General features: G+C 44.5%; 1 long non-coding RNA gene across 3 annotated transcripts; it reads right to left on the minus strand.

The window, feature by feature from the left end:
- Positions 1–265: 265 nt before the first annotated feature.
- LOC132390326 (uncharacterized) lies at positions 266–15,801 on the minus strand. Of its 3 annotated transcripts, none has more exons than XR_009510869.1 (4): positions 15,665–15,801; positions 12,386–12,791; positions 4,781–5,022; positions 266–807 (listed from the first exon to the last, which is right to left on the minus strand). It is a non-coding gene; the product is annotated as an uncharacterized LOC132390326 (long non-coding RNA). The 3 variants fall into 3 exon arrangements; XR_009510870.1 differs by lacking the exon at positions 15,665–15,801 and having other exon boundaries at positions 266–544; positions 644–807; positions 12,386–12,952; XR_009510868.1 differs by lacking the exon at positions 15,665–15,801 and having other exon boundaries at positions 12,386–12,952.
- Between the last annotated feature and the right edge of the window lie 2,310 nt (positions 15,802–18,111).

The raw sequence follows: 18,111 nt of genomic DNA on the forward strand, positions 1-18,111 counted from the left end.
ACAATAGCAAACAATAGCATAATTCATTAAAAAAACAGACCATGGGCACAGTAAAAGTAGTCCAAAGATGTTAAAGGACTATAAGTTCAACAGAAACCACCACAGAGTTTCCACAAGTCCCCAGGGTCCCGACAGACTCGCCATCCCACGCAGGCGGCAGAAGGGCTTCCACGGCGCCGCCCGACTCAGCCTCGCAGACACAGCACACAGTGAAAGAGACCTGACCGCAGCGGACTCCATGTCCGGCGAAGCGAGCCTCCGACCATCCCCTCCGGCACAGCTTCTCCGAGCACCATCCTCTGCCGAGCGTATTAAGACGGCCCCGCCAACGCGACTCCGAAGACTGGGTGCCTGTTCTTCCCAGCTGAGTCCCGGACCTCACAGCAGCAGCAGCAACGAAAGTGGTCTTCTGGAGATTTCCAGATGTTCCTCCGTGCTCCCACGTCCGTTTTTCACCCGATTATGATGGCGCACGGCACCCCGCTTGACAAATAACTGATAATCTGCTCCGGAATGGCCGCTGCAAGCTCCGTCGCGCCATCATCTTAGATTACAATTGAATTTGAACATGATTCAGCACTCCATATATGTATATGCAATTGTGATAAGAAATACAGACCAGGAAACTTAAATGAGAAGCTACCTCAGAAAAACGAATCATCACTGTGGAAGAAAACATGAACTAGTGGAATGAGTATGACCCTCCATGGGAGACATCCCAATGATCTGAGCAGATGAGATGGTGAAAAGGAAATATCGAGCACCTGACTGAGAGTTGGAGACCTCTTCCCAGAAACAGAAGGATTCCTTGCGGAAATACAGGACAAGGTGGTTAACAAAAGCGGGGAAAAAAATCAAAAATACATACAATACAAACAAGGCAATCAATGCAGAAAATGCTAAGAGAAACCAGACACAATCCAACACATTCCAGGATCCTGCGGCAGTTGAACTCAATCTGATTAATTATGCAGCTGCAATCAAGTGGCAAATATCATTCACCAAAATCTTGCTTTAAAATACAAACGGATGAATGACCATGTTAACCTAATTAAGGTACTGTAGCGGTGTGCTACACGCAGCGCTAAAATTACGACACGGAGTCGGTAACTGCAGTCGAAGGAAAAAACTTTATTCGAAAACTTCAGCCTCACTTTTAAGCCTCTGTCAACCGGCCCCCCATGGCGAAGAGGCTCCAAAGCTCTGTGCTCGCAAACCCCCGTAGGCTATCTAATTGTGAGTCGGTTCGCATACGCTAGGAAATGAGCCGCGACTGTACGAACTCCGCGACCTGGGCAGCTGTGTCCTGGTCGAGGGAGCCCACCACGTAGTAGTAGCGGGTGTCTTCTGAGGTGATCCGGCGAACGTGGAATTGGGCTTCGGCTTGCTGGAACCATAGGTCCGGGCGCTGTGTCCAGAAACCCGGCAGTTTCAACGAAACCGCATGAACAGAGGCGGCGTCGGTCATTTCTGGTCCAAAAATCGTTTGGACCGTCGGGGTCACCAATTGTAGCGGTGTGCTACACGCAGCGCTAAAATTACGACACGGAGTCGGTAACTGCAGTCGAAGGAAAAAACTTTATTCGAAAACTTCAGCCTCACTTTTAAGCCTCTGTCAACCGGCCCCCCAGGGCGAAGAGGCTCCAAAGCTCTGTGCTCGCAAACCCCCGTAGGCTATCTAATTGTGAGTCGGTTCGCATACGCTAGGAAATGAGCCGCCACAGTACAATTATTTCCAGCCTGATCCACTTAGTCAAAATCTCACAGTATATATATATATGATAATCGATACATTATTACAGATAGGACAATCCATAATAACCATCCGGATATAATATTACAGGATAAACAAGCAAATCCCTCAATAGATATAACAATTCTGAACACACACGTTCCTTGACAAGTGGAGCACCTCACCACAGGTATTGTTTGTGTCATTGGTCAGACAAATTATTTTCTCTGTCAATCAGCTTCCAAATGTTACTACTCTGTCATTTATTGCCACACCCAGCTGCTGATTTCCTTCTCTTTGTGATACGTTCTTACATCGACCATCGTCCAGAGCCCCAAACTCTGCCCTGTGCAGACTCACCTCTAGTTTCTGACCCTGCTCCTTTGAACATCCAACCAATGTTTTCGCATTCTGCTTTCAGTCTTTAGAGAACAGTGATGTCTTCTAACAACCCTTTAGAAGCACGGAAAATGACCCATAATGAGGAAATGAGCCATGAATAAGGAGAGTAAATCCAAATGTCATTCTTCCTCAGCTCAGAGATTTCAGGGGCAAAGAACATCTCAGACAGAACTGCAGCCAGCTCAACTGTCTGGAGAAAATTCAAGGGGAACCTTTTCACCCACAGAGTGGTGACTGTTTGGAACCCATCCTACAGGGGGAACACGAGGTGAACAACAGGGGAGGATTTAAAAGGATTCGTGGGACAGAATCACTGGCAGGGTCCAGCAGGCCTAAATTGACTCTCTATTCAGTTTAAGATAGTACATAGGGCCAAGATAAATTGGTGCATATATTTCCTAATATAAGCCCTATTTGTGACAGATATACCATAGAGGTAGCTGCTCTAACTCATAAGTTTTGGTCATGTATAAGCTTAAATAATTTTTGGAGAGATGTGTTTAGAATATTGTCTAAAGTTATAGATGTGGATGTTCAACCCAATTTCTCCTACGGGAATTTTTGGGATTATTCCAGAGGAAATAGGCAGAGTATCTGCTTCCGCTCAGCATGTGATAGCCTTTTCAACTTCACTGACTAGGAGTACTGTCTTGTTATATTGGAAAGAATCTAATCCTCTACTGTTTTCTATTGGCTCACCTTCATTATGTCATATCTGAGCTTGGAGAAAATTAGAAGCTGGACGTTTGATACATCTTTTAATTTTGAGCAAGTCTGGTCACCCTTTATTCAATATTTTCATATGATTTAATTTATTTTTTCTTTATTCTCTTTCGGGAAACTCCTTATCCGTGAAAGTTTGGAGGTGACTGGAAGGTTGCATTTCTCTTTGTTTTTCTTCTAATTTTATCCTCAATTGGACTGCCCAATCTTTCTTCTCTTTTCTTTTTTTTGTTCCAATTTAGTTTAGTGTTGTTTTCCTGCATATAAATAAAATTTTCCAATTTTTTTAACGATTTGTTAAGAGGAGTTGTGTTTTTTTTTTATTATACTGTATATATAACTGCATAACATTAAACCTATCTGATTTTGACAATATATACTTTTCTTTATTGCTCTTTATATGTCTATTGTATTCTCTGTTTGCTAAACCTTTCCACTGATTTGTATATTTTTTACTGGAAATCAATAAAAAAGTTGAAAAAATGAAAATGACTGTCCTGGAACAGAGTCACTGGCACCATCCAGCCAGCCTGAGTTGGCTCTCTACTGTACGCTAGGTGTGTTATAAATTCACCAAGTACTGGAGACAGTTTTAAATAAAACTGACTTATTTCTCTCATATCCAGAATATTAAACTCCAGTCCATTAAAGGTGAATGTGCAGCAGAAGAAACTCCTCCCATGCCCAGTGACCAGGGTGCAGAACTGGGTGTGGTGATCAGCAGCAATAATTTACGAGTCACTCTTGAAATTACATTTAGCAATGGTGATGAACAAATATGCAGCATGCAGCTTATTGAAAGTTTCTCTCCAGTCTGAACCCGGAAGTGTGTCACAAGGTTAGATTACAGAGTGAATCCTTCCCCACATTCACAGCAGTTGAACGGCCTCTCCCCAGTGTGAACTCAATGATGCACATAAAGGTGAGATGACCGAGAGAATCTCCTCCCAGAGTCTAAGTAGGTGATCAGCCTCTACCCAGTGTGAACTGACTGGTGTCTCAGTAGGTCAGATGACCGAGTGAATCCCTTCCCACATTCTGAGCAGGTGAATGGCCTCTCCCCAGTGTGAACTCGCTGATGTTGCAGTAGGTCAGATGACCGAGTGAATCCCTTCCCACATTCTGAGCAGGTGAATGGCCTCTCCCCAGTGTGAACTCGCTGATGTACCAGTAGGTCAGATGACCGAATGAATCCCTTCTCACATTCTGAGCAGGTGAATGGCCTCTCCCCAGTGTGAACTAACTGATGTAACTTCAGTTTAGATGACTGAGTGAATCCCTTCCCACAGTCTGAGCAGGTGAATGGCCTCTCTCCAGTGTGAACTCGCTGATGTAACTTCAGGTTGGATGACCGAGTGAACCTCTTCCCACAGACTGAGCAGCTGAATGGCCTTTCCCCAGTGTGAACTAACTGATGTACCTTCAGATGGGATGACCGAGTGAATCCCTTCCCACAGTCTGAACAGGTGAATGGCCTCTGCCTAGTGTGAACTGTCTGGTGTCTCAATAGGTGTGATGACTGAGTGAATCCCTTCCCACAGTCTGAGCAGGTGAATGGCCTCTCCCCAGTGTGAACTAACTGATGTACCTTCAGATGGGATGACCGAGTGAATCCCTTCCCACAGTCTGAGCAGGTAAATGGCCTCTGCCTAGTGTGAACTGTCTGGTGTCTCAATAGGTGAGATGACCGGGTGAATCCCTTCCCACAGTCTGAGCAGGTGAATGGCCTCTCTCCAGTGTGAACTTGCTGGTGAGCCATTAGATCAGATGACTGAGTGAATACTTTCCCACAAATTCAGCAGTTGAGCAACCTTTGCCCAGTGTGATCTGACTGGTGTGTCCACAGGTGGGATGACCGACTGAACCCATCTCACACACAGAACAGGTGAATGGCCTTGTCCCAGTGTGAACTTGCTTAAGTACCTTCAGTTGAGATGACCGAGTGAATGCACTCCCACTGTCTGAGCAGGTGAATGGCCTCTCCCCTGTGTAAAATGATGGGCGTGCCAGTTAGTCAGATGACCAAGTGAATCCCTCTCCACAGTATGAGCAGGAAGGATGATCGAGTAAATCCCTTGCTCCACTTCTTAAATATCTAGACCGAGACAGCAAAACTGGGGTGCTATGTTTGAATTTCCATAGACAAATTCCTTGTCATTTTTAACCTGTAAAGATTTAAAAATTCATCAGTGGGTGAAGGACAACATTTCAGATGAGCTCACACTGTTACAGTATGGTTCAACGCAAGCTGGAGAGAGAAATCATCTTCTAACTGGTCACAGTGTTGGTATCTGGAATGACCATCAAACTCTCTGATGCTCTATAAGTATGGGGCATTTCTGCCATCTCCAGCCTGTTACTTGGCTCAGTTTGACTCTCTCCATTGGTAGTATTCCCCATTCCCCTTGAGCTGCATGGGTGCCTGGCTCCACAGTAACTGAAACACTCTCACGCAAGTAGCTTTTGTTGACATACAGCTGGGATTTTCTTTTATGTACTATTAATTTAAAGTGCCATAGACTTAATGCCATGTAAATATCTCCTGACCTTGTCTAGTTCAACATTGGAGATAAATGGCTTGTAATTCTGAGAATTAGTTAAAACCCGAGCAGAAGGATATAAAAAAAATAATTTAAACCATTGAATAAAATCAGGCCCAAAATTAAATTTTCTTATGTTTTAAATAGATAATTCCATTCAACCCAATCAAAGGCCTTCTCAGCATCTAAGGATGTCACACATTCCAATGTCTCTTTAGAAGGAGAATAAATGACATTTAATAAAAGACGAATAGGGAAATGAGAATATTAATCTTTAATAAATCCAGTCTGGTCCTTTGAGGTTGCCCTTTGAGTCCATTGCTCTTTGATCTGGCCTTAGAACACTTAGCTATTGCCTTTAGAGTATCTCACGGTATCACTGGGATATTAAGGTGAGGTATTAGTCACAAAGTTTTGTTCTATGCCGATGACGTACTACTTTATATTTCTAATGTCAAAACTTCTGTGCTTTCTTTACTTTCTTGTTTCAGCCAATTTTCAGGATATAATCTAAATTTACGTAAGAGTGAACTTCTTCCTTTGAATAATTTGGTACCCATTCATACTAACCTTGCTTTTAAATCTATAAGAAATCAATTTTGCTGTAATAATTACTAAGATTTATAAGCTACTGTTTAAAGGAATTTTTTCACTCTATTGAGTTACGTTAAAAGGACACTTTCAAAATGGTTGCCACTTTCATTATCGTTGATTGGCTGAATCAATTCTATTAAAATGAATCTTACCTAAATTTATATACCATTTTCAGGCCTCACCCATCTTTATTCCTCAATCCTATTTTGATTCTCTTGACTCTCCCCTATCTTCCTATATATGGAAACATCAACTTTCTAGACAAAATCAATTTCATTTTCAAAAGGCAAAAAAGAATGGAGGTTTAGCTTTACCAAATTTTATGATTTATTGCTGGGCAGGCAATATATGGAACCTCACATTTTGGTCATACTATATTAACCATGAGGACTGTCCTGTTTGGGTTTCTATAGAAGCTAATTCTGTTCATAAATTCTCTATTATTTCTCTTCTTGGATCTTCACTTCCTTTATCTTTAAGTAAACTACCTGACAGATTGGTAGTTAAACATACTTTGAGGATTTGGATAAAATTTAGAAAATATTTTGTTTTAATGAGACATTTGCTATCAAGTCCTATTTTTTCTAACTATTTTTAACCCTTCTTTGATTGATGTAGTTTTTAAAGAATGGGATAGACTAGGTATTAACTGTTTCCAGGATTTGTTAGTTGGAGGAAGCCTTTTCGCTTGAGCAATTCTCAGCTAAATAGAGCTTACCAAAAACCTATTTTTTTTTTAATGTCTGCAAATTAGGGACTTTCTGCAGTCTCAATTGCATACATTTCCAAAAAGTCCAGATAAAAATTTATTAGATGTAATTTTTAATCTGAAACCTTTTCAGAATGGTTCAATATCCAATATTTGTGGCTTGCTGTTGAGAATGAGAAATGTTCCTTTAGACAAAATTAAAATCTCTGGGAACAAGATTTGCAGACTTCAACATCTAGAATGAAATTTTTAAATTGGTTAATACTTCATCGTTATATGCCTGCCATTCCCTCCTACAATTTAAAGTAGTCCATAGGGCCCATATGACTAAGGATAAGCTCTCTCGTTTTTATTCAGATATGTCTCCCTATTTTGACAGATGCAACTATGGAGTAGCTTCATTGATTCATATGTTTCGGATATGGCCGAGACTTCAAAAATACTGAAAGGAAGTATTTCAAACCTTTTCTGCACTTTTTAAGGTTAATTTTAAGCCTAATCTTTTGACTGCCTTATTTGGTAATGTTGGAGGGCAAGATATGATTTTGGAAATACCTGATCAGTGGCTACGTGATGTTACATCATGCTTAAATTTAGAACAGATTTGGTGTTCAATTTCTGAATCAAAGACTTTCAAACATAATGGGGACCATTTTTGAATTATTTTCAAAGCATTTGATTTGTTGTTACGTACGGATGTTGGCTAATATTATCATCTATTTATTTATAATGATAAGGATGTTTTTCCTTTTTTTCTTTTTTTTTACCAAGCAGCTTTTTGTTGGTAGCGGATTAGATTTTTTCTAATATACAGTTTCTAATATACTGTATTTAGTACCATTTTATCATTTTTATAGATTATTATATATATTATATTTATATTATATATATATTATTATATAGTGTATATATATACACACACACTTAAGTTACTCGGTATTCTTTTATGTAAGAAAATCAATAACAATATTGAAAAGAAATGTCCGGATCTGGCTGGTGGCACAGTGGCAACCGTGCCGGACTTCAGGATGAACCTGAGTTTGAATCCAGCCAGCTCCCCTGGACACTTTCCAGGGGAGCTGGGTTACGGGCTGCTGATTTCTTTGGAACCACTGCTGTAACTTGCCTCGTACGCGGTTGCCCATGATGCCAGAGAGGCATGGAGGGAAATCGTCCGTTAACTGGAGAAACACCGGTTGCAGCGTACCTTTCCTTAAATATCTCCCAAAACCATTGCCTCATCCAATTTACTATCTCATCTTGAATGCTGAGTGACAGAACCTCCTTGACCAACCTCCCATATGTGACTTTGTCAAGTTCCCATGGAGAAAAAATCAGCTGTCTTGCCTTCATCCACTTTCCTGAAAACTTCCTCCAGAGACTCTATAAGATTGGCTAGACATGTCCTACCATGCACAAAACCATGCTGTCTATCCTTAATCAGTCCACATCTATCCAAATACTTACATATCCAGCTCCTGCACATATATTCTAATACTTTTCCCACTACTGATGTCAAGCTCACTAACATAAAGTTTTCTCATTTATCCTTAGAGCCTTTCTTGAACAGCGGAACAACCTTGGCTGTCCTCCAATCCTCCAGTACCTCACCTGTCACTAAGGATGATTTAAATATCTGAGCTTGGACCCCGAAAATTTCTGCACTTGTCTTCCGCAGGGTCCTGAGAAACAACTTGTCAGGCCTTGGGGATTTATCCATGCTAATTTGCCTTAAGACAGCAAACACCTCCACCTCTGTAATGTGTACAAGGTCCATGAAGTTGATGCTGCTTTGACTCACTTCTATCGACTCTGTGTCCATCTCCTGAGCAAATACAGATGCAAAACTACTATTTAAAACCTCCCCCATCTATTTTGTCTCCTGTATAGGTCACCATTCTGTTCGCCAAGTGTGGGCATGTTCCTGTTCTGACCTTCTCCATGTTTCTGTGACAGAGAAGCTGGCCAAACTTGACTGGAAGGGGAACCTGGTAGAAGTGATGATGGAGCAGCAATGGCTGGAGTCTCTGGGAGCAACCCGGGAGCTGAGTGATAGACACATCCCAAAGAAGTGGAAGCATTGGAAAGGTAGGAGGACTCAACCTTGGCTGAAATGAGAATCCAAAACCAACATAAAAGCCAAAGAGAGGTTAAATAAGCTTTTAGAAACGAAGAGAAGACAACTAAAGAAAGTCAGATGAGCTCTGGGTGTGGAAATATGATATTGTAGTCATTAATGTGTCTTGGTAGCACCCAACAGCCTGAGGAATTTAGATGAACAAAATATCCAGGGCCTCGATATCTCTTGAAAACAAAGGTTCCCTGCACCAGTTACCTTTCACCTTTTATTTTGGCAGGCACATGCAAACTCTACACACTCAAAATTTCACTTCTGAAGAACCCCCACTTACCAAGTACTCCTTTGCCAGAAAACAGCCTGTTCCAATCCACACTTGTCAAATCCTTGCAAAGACCATAAAATTGATCTTTCTCCAATTTAAAATCTCAAGAGAAGTCCAGGCCTCTGTTTTTCCATATTTTCTTGGAATCTCATGGCATTAGGATCACTAGACATGAAGTGTTCCCATACACTAATTTCTGTCACCAGCCCTGGATTATTTCCCAACAGCTTATTGCACACTTCTACGCCGGATGTTTTACGTACTGCTTGAGGCACATTTGACAAACTCTACCTCATCTAGTCCTTTTACAGTATGGGAGTCCCATGTAAAGTTAAAATCACTTACTATATCAACTTTTGTTTTTTTGGTGTAGTCTGTGAACTCTCTACAAATTTGTTCCTCTAAATCCCTCAGACTGTTGGGTGCAACCAATTCCCAGTAATGCCTACGATATCGTAATTCCATGCCCTGGGCTTATCTGACTTTCCTACAATGCTTCTTGGATCATGATTTCCACAGCTCAACACATTTATCGCACCATGCTCAAGCATTTGATTGCTGACTTTGTCTGAGGTCTGAACAACATCTGTCTGGTGTCAAGAAAACAAACTCTCCCTCAATGTGAGAAAAACCTCTGATGCTGAATTTTGTAGTGACAACGGAGGAAAGGTTTTCTTCCGATGACTCTTCCATGAAGGTCATATTTGTGCAGGTGTCGCTGCACAGTAGAACAGTGCACAACCACTCCAGAGTCTGCTAAATCTTCCTGAATTTTTTTTACAGTCAAATGGGGGTTTTGATTTGCCTTTCTAGCAGTCCTACGAGTAGTTCTCTCAAAAAGCTTTCTTGGTCTTCCAGACATCAACTTGCCCTCCTCTGTTCCTGTTAACTGCCATTTCTTAATTACATTGTGAACTGAGGAAACGGCAACCTGAAATTGCTTTGCTATCTTCTTATAGCCTTCTCCTGCTATGTGAGCATCATTTATTTTAACTTTTCAAGTACTAGGCAGCTGCTTAGAGGAGGCAATGGCTGCTGATTGTTGGAACAGGGTTTGAAGAGACAGGGTATTTATAAAGCTTTGTGATTTGCATAACCTGGCCTGTCCTAATGATGACTGTGAACAAGCCATAGCCCTAACATGCTAATTCAGGTCAGAGACCTTCGTAAAAGTTATCTGAGAGCTCAAATCTCTTGGGGTGCCCAAACTTATCCATGGTGCTCCTTTCCTTTTTTTTCCACTCTAAAATTGTACAAAACAGAAATAATACACTAATCTTGCTTAAAGTGTTGAAAAGAATGTTTCGTGTTTAAGACTTTTGGAGATCAGTTCACCTTCTACACACTAAATTATTCACAGTAACAGAATGTTTGACCAGTGGTGCCCAGCTGTTTACATACCACTGTATCGGATGAGGTGGTGAGCACGGGGTGTGATGGGGTTGGTGGGGGTGAGGAGGAGGACTGACAGGGAGCAAAGAGGGAGAACATGTGGGATGAGTGGTAGATTTAGAGGGTGATAAAGAGGGGAAGACAATGTGGGATACAGGAGCAGGCAGGGAGAGTGTTTGAGAGAGGGGGAGGGTGGGATGCAGGGAGAGAGGAAGAGAGGATGAGAGCTGGAAATGGAGGTTACAGAGTGGTGGAGGTGACTGAGTGAGAGAGACAAATTTGATTGAAGTGAGAGGGTGCATGAGAGAGGGGGAGATGGAGAGGGGAAGGCAGAAGGTGAAAGAGAGTGAGAGAATGGTCAAGTAGCAGTGTCACTGAGGCAGATAGAGAAGAGTGAAGGGGAGCGTAGAGGTGGGGAGGAAGCAAGAATGATTGAGGGGGCGATGATATGGAAGGGGGTGAGGGAGAGGCGAGATGGCGAGGGAGAGACTGAATAAAAAGGGAGGTCTGGAGTAGAGGGCAGGAGGATGAAGAGGGACCGTGAGGAGGAGTGGTGAGGGAAACGGGGTACGTAGACAGGGATGAGGGAGAAAGGTGAGAAGATGGTGTGTCTGATTAGAATTGTTAGGCTAACTATTTATTCAGTCCCCAGTTGCAGGGTCGTTAATCACGTATGTTCACATGTCACTGAACAAATCCACCGTGGGATTATGGTTCCATGCCTTGACATTTACTGTGTATGATTCTGGTCAACATATCCGACAGTGGGGAGCTCTAACACGTACGGTTCTGGTCAAGATATCTGACAGTGGGGAGTCTTAACGTATACGGTTCTGGTCTACATGTCCAACAGTGGGGAGTTTCACAGCATACGAGGACCAACAGCAAATCACAGTGGAATGCCAACCCCAGGTGATGCTGGTGTTTCTCATGTTCAGAGCGGTGAGGAAAGAGTTAATCTCGGGTTTGTGTAAATCGAGGGCCGGTTGCAGTGGGAATGGGCTTGGATCGATCCAGACAGCTGGAGCCACCGGGTTCTCCAGTCTTTTAGATTTGCGCCCGAGTCGGGATTGCGGGATCAGTTTGTTGTGGTTCCCCTCCAGCTTGGGAGGGTGGATGTGAGTGAAGGGGGCCTGTCAGTGAGTCGGTGTGGGGTGAATGGTCAGAAGGGTTTGGAGCCACTGGCGGGACAGAGGGTGGTTGGGGTACTGTGGGTGATCAGAAGTAACATGACCTGGGTGGATGGGCAAGAGGTAAATTACGTTATCATCGAGGGTGGATCTGGTCCAATGAATCAGACAGATCAGCTCACGTGTCCTTTCAGGAGGCCACAATTCCCTCATCATCTTAATCACTGACTAATCTTCCTGTTAACATTGAGTTTGTTACAGAGCCCCAGAGTCTGCAAACAGACGATTGGTGGGAGGCAGAGTGTTATGGTGACAGCCTGTTTCTTGGACTCGAGTCCCGTGCTTAGTGACATTCCCTGGGGTTACACCCATTGCTCCTTGTCATCTATGTCAATAATTTAGTTGAGAAAGTACAGGGTATGGGGAGAGAGTTTGCAGCAAGTTCAAACAATTACTGTTTTTGAAAGACAGTCAGTATAAACACTCCCCTCTCTTTCCCTCTCCCCACTCAGAACTGACCAAAAGCTACATCAGAGGATGAGAGATCTTGAACTGAGTGACCACTGTGAGGGAATGGGAGTGGTTTCAAAGGGCTGGGCTGCTGGAAGCACATTACCAGACCTGGAGTGATTGGAACTGGGTCTGACAGAGGCATAACTGGTTCTTCTGGGCACATTCAGTCTCACTCCAACTATTTCCTACCTTCCTTTGTACAGGTATGTAATGTCTAAAGGACCAGTGTTTGAGTAAATGAGACTCACCAAACTTTCTCCTGACTATATCAATGGAATCTCCAAGTCATTTGGGTTCTCTCCAGTTGATGTTCTCAATCCTCGGGCTGTTTCACTCGTCTTCAGTCATGGTTTGCTTCCATTTGGGGATTTTCTTCCAATAAATCTCTCATCACATGTCTAACTTTAACATCAAAGATAATGAAGCCGATAAACAATAAAAAGGAGAACCAAACATTTCTATTAATTGTTACTATGAACAAAACTCACTGAACGTTAAACATTGAAGGCTGAGCAGAAAGGAAAACACCACCCACCCGGAAACAGTGAGCATGCGTGAAGAGATTGTACATCTGCGGATAAATCGGAGGGGCAAACAGGATCACGTAACTAGTGGGGTCTCCCACCCCAGGCAGAGGGTCCAGCTCCCAACACTCTGTGGAAAGACACAAACGTCGCTTACATCTGGTCTCACCTTAAGTGTATTAGACATTTCAATCCCCAGGACAATAGCATTGTCTATCCACTCAGATTCATAATCGTTTATTATCACCAGCATGTGGTGTAAAATCTGTTAACTGTGCAACAGCATTTCAATGTAATACATGATATAGAAGAAAAAAAAAACAAAATAATAAAAATTTACAGTATACTTATATCTGGGACCATTGATCGCCGTGATTTTTATAAATGACCTTGATGAGGAAGTGAAGGGATGTGTTAGTAAATTTACTGATGACACAAATGTTGGGAGTGTTGTGGATAGTGTGCGGGGCTGTCAGAGGTCACAGTGGGACACTGAAAGGATGCAAAACTTGGCTGAGAAGTCCCAAATGGAGTTCAACCCGGATAAGTTTGAAGTTGTTCAATTTGTTAGGTCGAACATGATGGCAGAATTTCGCATTAATGGGAAGACTCTTCACAGTGTGGAGGATCAGAGGGATATTGGGATCCGAGTCCATAGGACACTCAAGTCTGATATGTAGGTTGACTCTTTGGTCTACCGTGCATTGACCTTTATTAATTGTGTGTTGAGTTTAGGAGCCGAGAGTTTTTGTTGCAGCTATATAGGACCTTGGTCACACTCCACTGTGCTCAATTCTGGTCACCTCACTACAGGAAGAATGTGGAAATCTTAGAAAGGGTGCAGAAGAGAGTTAAAAGTATGTTGCCTGGATTGGGGAGCATGCCTTATGAGAATAGGTTGAGTGAACTCGGCCTTTTCTCCTTGGAGTCACAGAGGATGAGAGGTGACTTGAAAGAGGTATATAAGTTTATGAGAGGCATTGATCATGTGGTTAGTCAGAAACTTTCTGAGACACTGTTTCTAATCCTTTGGTAATCTTATAAACGTCTATTCAGTCTCACCCCAGCCGGCACGGCTCCAGAGTAAACAACATAAGATTGTCCAGCCTCCCGTTGTAGCTCAGGCCCTCTATTCCAGGCAGTGTCCTGGTAAACCTCTTCTGCACCCGCTCCAAAGCCCCGACATCCTTCAGAGAATGATAGCGACCACAACTGTATAAAACACTCCAGATGTGGCCTAACCCTAACCCTCCCGTTGTAGTTCAGGCCCTCTATTCCAGGCAGTGTCCTGGTAAACCTCTTCTGCACCCGCTCCAAAGCCCCGACATCCTTCAGAGAATGATAGCGACCACAACTGTATAAAACACTCCAGATGTGGCCTAACCCTAACCCTCCCGTTGTAGTTCAGGCCCTCTATTCCAGGCAGTGTCCTGGTAAACCTCTTCTGCACCCGCTCCAAAGCCCCGATATCCTTCAGAGAATGATAGCCACCACAACTGTATAAAACACTCCAGATGTGGCCTAACCCTAACCCTCCCGTTATAGCTCAGGCCCTCTATTCCAGGCAGTGTCCTGGTAAACCTCTTCTGCACTCGCTACAAAGCCCCGATATCCTTCAGAGAATGATAGCCACCACAACTGTATAAAACACTCCAGATGTGGCCTAACCCTAACCCTCCCGTTGTAGTTCAGGCCCTCTATTCCAGGCAGTGTCCTGGTAAACCTCTTCTGCACCCTCTCCAAAGCCCCGATATCCTTCAGAGAATGATAGCCACCACAACTGTATAAAACACTCCAGATGTGGCCTAACCCTAACCCTCCCGTTGTAGCTCAGGCCCTCTATTCCAGGCAGTGTCCTGGTAAACCTCTTCTGCGCCCGCTCCAAAGCCCCGATATCCTTCAGAGAATGATAGCGACCACAACTGTATAAAACACTCCAGATGTGGCCTAATTAATCTTATAAAGCTGCAACAGAACTTCCCGACTTTTGAACTCAATGATAAATACAACCACGTGGCGACCCATTTCCTGGCACACCCGAACCGGCTCACAATTAGCCAGCGTTCCGGCTAAGGGAGATAGCCTACGGGGGTTTGTGAGTACGTGTCTTTTGGAGCATCCGCGCCCACGGGGGGCGGGTTGAGGCAAGGCTGTTGAGTTCGAATAAAGTTATCTTTGACTGCAGTTTACCAACTCCCGTGTCGTTATTTTAGCGCTGCCTGTAGCACACCGCTACAACCACACCATTTGCCTTCTTAACCACCCGATCAATCTGTGCGGTTTCTTTCAGGGAGCGATGATCTCGGACTCCAAGATTCCTCTGATCATTAACACTGTTCAGGGTTTTGCATTTAACAGTGTCTGCATTAACATTCCACCGACCGAGCTGCAAAGTTGATTATCACTAATCAAATCTCACCGAATTTTCGCAGGACCTGTTGAATTTATTGCCAAGTGCACAAGTACGGGAAGGTACAGGAACAGAGAAACACTGCGGCAGCATCACAGGCAAGTACATTCAGTTAACACACGGAACACAAATTATACATTTCTCTGTCAGTAACAATATGGAAATATGTTTTACGTCATCCTGCTAATAGGACCAGAACAACAGGGGCTGAGCGGCGGCTCATCTCAGACGGTTCGTTGTGAAGGTCTCACAACCCGGACTGACCCCGGCAGATTCTGTGAAGGAAGCGAGGCGAGGCCGCCAGTTCGGGAAAGTTCATCCCCTCCCCCTTCAGGTTTCACCGATCACCTTGTGTTTCTCTCTCCCTTCTCCTCCCCCACCTTTCATTCTCCAGTCCTGCCGAAGGGTTTCGGCCGGTAACGTCGACTGTACTCTTCTCCGAGATGCTGCCCGGCCTGCTGAGTTCCTCCAGCATTTTGTGCGCGTTGCTCGCATTTCCAGCAACTGCAGATTTTCTCTTGTTTCGAGTTCGGGAAAGTTAACTCACTACCCAACGTCAGAACTCCCCGATCGGGACCGGCTTCAATACTCACCGAAAGAACATTTTTGGTGTTGCCCCGCAGTGTCTTCGGCACCCCGTCCAAGACGGCGAGAACCCCCTCCGCATCCCGATCTCACCGCCGACCCGCTTTCACAAAGAAAGAAAAAAACAGCACGGACTAGCCCGGGAATGTGAGCATGCGCAATGTGTTAATTGCGTCATCGAGCGGTGGGCGGGGCCTCAGAAAAATCCGCAGATGCTTCCGATCTGCGGTAAAACGGGATCACGTGACGAGTGGTGGGCCTCCCACGTGATCCGGTGACGGCAACCCTCCCTTCACACACTGCCCTGCCCACCGTCGCATTTCCCATATTATTTTATTATTTCCAAACTTAAACCAGATACGTATTTAATTTTTCCCACCATATCTTCCCCGGTCCCGTTCCCTCTAGCCCCAGGTCACAGAGCTCTCAAAGTTAAGAGTTTCGACTCACATCGCGGTCCGAAACACAATTCAGACCCAAACCAGAAATGTGCAAGTTTCATTTAAATCAGACTATGTCTATAAACACTAATTTCTATTTATATTCCTCCGGCATCACCGATCAGGAACACTGAAACATTAAGTGAAAAACAGCAGCAGAAGGCCATTCAGCCCCTCTAACCATCAACAAGATAGTGGCTGTTCTCCCTTCTCAACCACATATTTCTGCCGGATCCTCATTTCCTCGATTCCCTTTGGTCTCCACACATCTGTTGTTCTCTGTTTTATGTGAGGACGATCACTGAGTCTTCACCGCCCTCTGTTGTGGGGATTTACAAACATTCACCGCCCTCGGAGTGGAGACATTTCAGACTCGGACAGTCCACGACCTTTTTCAGAGACTGGGATCCCTGGTTCAACCGGGAATGATGTTGTGCATTTTAATGCGTTCACCTTTCAGTCCTCGATTCTCTAAATGAAAGGGTTATCACATTTGATCTTTCTTCATAAGATGACCCCACCATCCCAGGGATCAGTCTGGTGAACCTTTATTGCACTCTCTATAACAAATACTCTCTAACCTCTTTGTTCATCCCCTATGGAATTAATTTCCATCTTCTGTATCCCGTGTTGCTCCAACCACTCACCTCCCACCCCTGTCACTATTTCCACCTTCACACCTCCCCCTCACCTGGATCCACCTCTCACTCCCCAGCTCTTGCCCCATCCCCACCCCTCTCCTCTTTTCTCTGACTATTTCCCGTCCACTCACAATCCAGAGGGAGGGTCTCGGCCCGAAATGTTGACGGCCCATTTCCCTCCACAGATGCTGCCCGACCCACTGAGTTCCTCCGGCAGCGTCTTTGTATGCTGGTAAACTAACACCTTGACAATGTGGACCATAGATACCCCTTCCTCTAAAAGTCATCGAATCACTCAGACAGCTAATCGCTGACAGGAATTATATTTGATGGTTATTACATTCCAGCTGGATGGAGTTGATGGGGAGTTCGGCGTGTCCCAGCGAAAGAGCCGAACGGCCGAGCTCTCTGCGCTGTCCCTCCGGCTCTGGCCAGTGGTGGCGCTGTGGGAACCCTCGGCCAGAGTCTGGACCATAGGGAGACGCGCAGGCGCGCTGCCGACACTAAGCGTCGCAACACTGGGTCTGTGACAGTCCGAGCGGCGGTAGACAGAGGCTGATGTCGGGTTTGTGTAAATCGGGGGCCGGTAGCAGTGAGAAAGGGCCTGGCCCGAGCTCTACCGGGTGGCTGTGAGCTCCAGGCTCTCCTCAGCCCCGGTTTTAACTTTGCGACCGAGCCAGGGCTGTAGGGTCAATTTCTTGTGGTTCTCCAAGGTGTTTGGGGAGAATGGGCTCTGTCTGTGTGTGTGGGTAGAGGTTATGAGTGGAGTGTGGGTGTGGGTTTGTAGGCGGGTTGGGTTCTTTTGGGTGAAAGTGGGATGATTGCACATTCCGTGATACGGGGAGGATGGTCCCGAGACAAATTAAGTTGTAAACAAGGGACGATCTGGTGAACTGGATCAGACAGCTTAGCTCGCGTGTCCTTTCAGGAAACAACAATTCACTCTTCATATTAATGACTGTCTAAGATTGCTGTTCACAAGATTATGAGTTACAAGATTGTGTGTTACAGAGTCTCAGAGTCTAGGACAGCTGTCTCCATCATGGGCTGCGAGTGCAGATTGGGAAGGGGGAGGGTGTGTCAGTGACCTGTGCATCAGAGGACACGGGTTTCTACATCCTCCTGTGACGTATAAATGTCCTTACAGTGAATTCGGATATGCTGGCATATCGGGATTCTGAAAGTGAAAGGGAATCGGGAAGGGGCTGAGGAGAGAGTTTTAACAGGAGAACATGTTCAGGGGTAAAGGGATACAGGAGCAGTCTAATAGATCATTTTATGTTTTTTTTTTGTTTGTGTAACCTCACAGATGGTGACTGAGGAAGAAGCTTGTTGACGGAGGATACCCAGAGGCGAGCAGGTCAGGCACGGAAT

The sequence above is a fragment of the Hypanus sabinus genome, unplaced genomic scaffold (genome assembly GCF_030144855.1).
Source record: "Hypanus sabinus isolate sHypSab1 unplaced genomic scaffold, sHypSab1.hap1 scaffold_860, whole genome shotgun sequence".
NCBI classification, from domain to species: domain Eukaryota; kingdom Metazoa; phylum Chordata; class Chondrichthyes; order Myliobatiformes; family Dasyatidae; genus Hypanus; species Hypanus sabinus.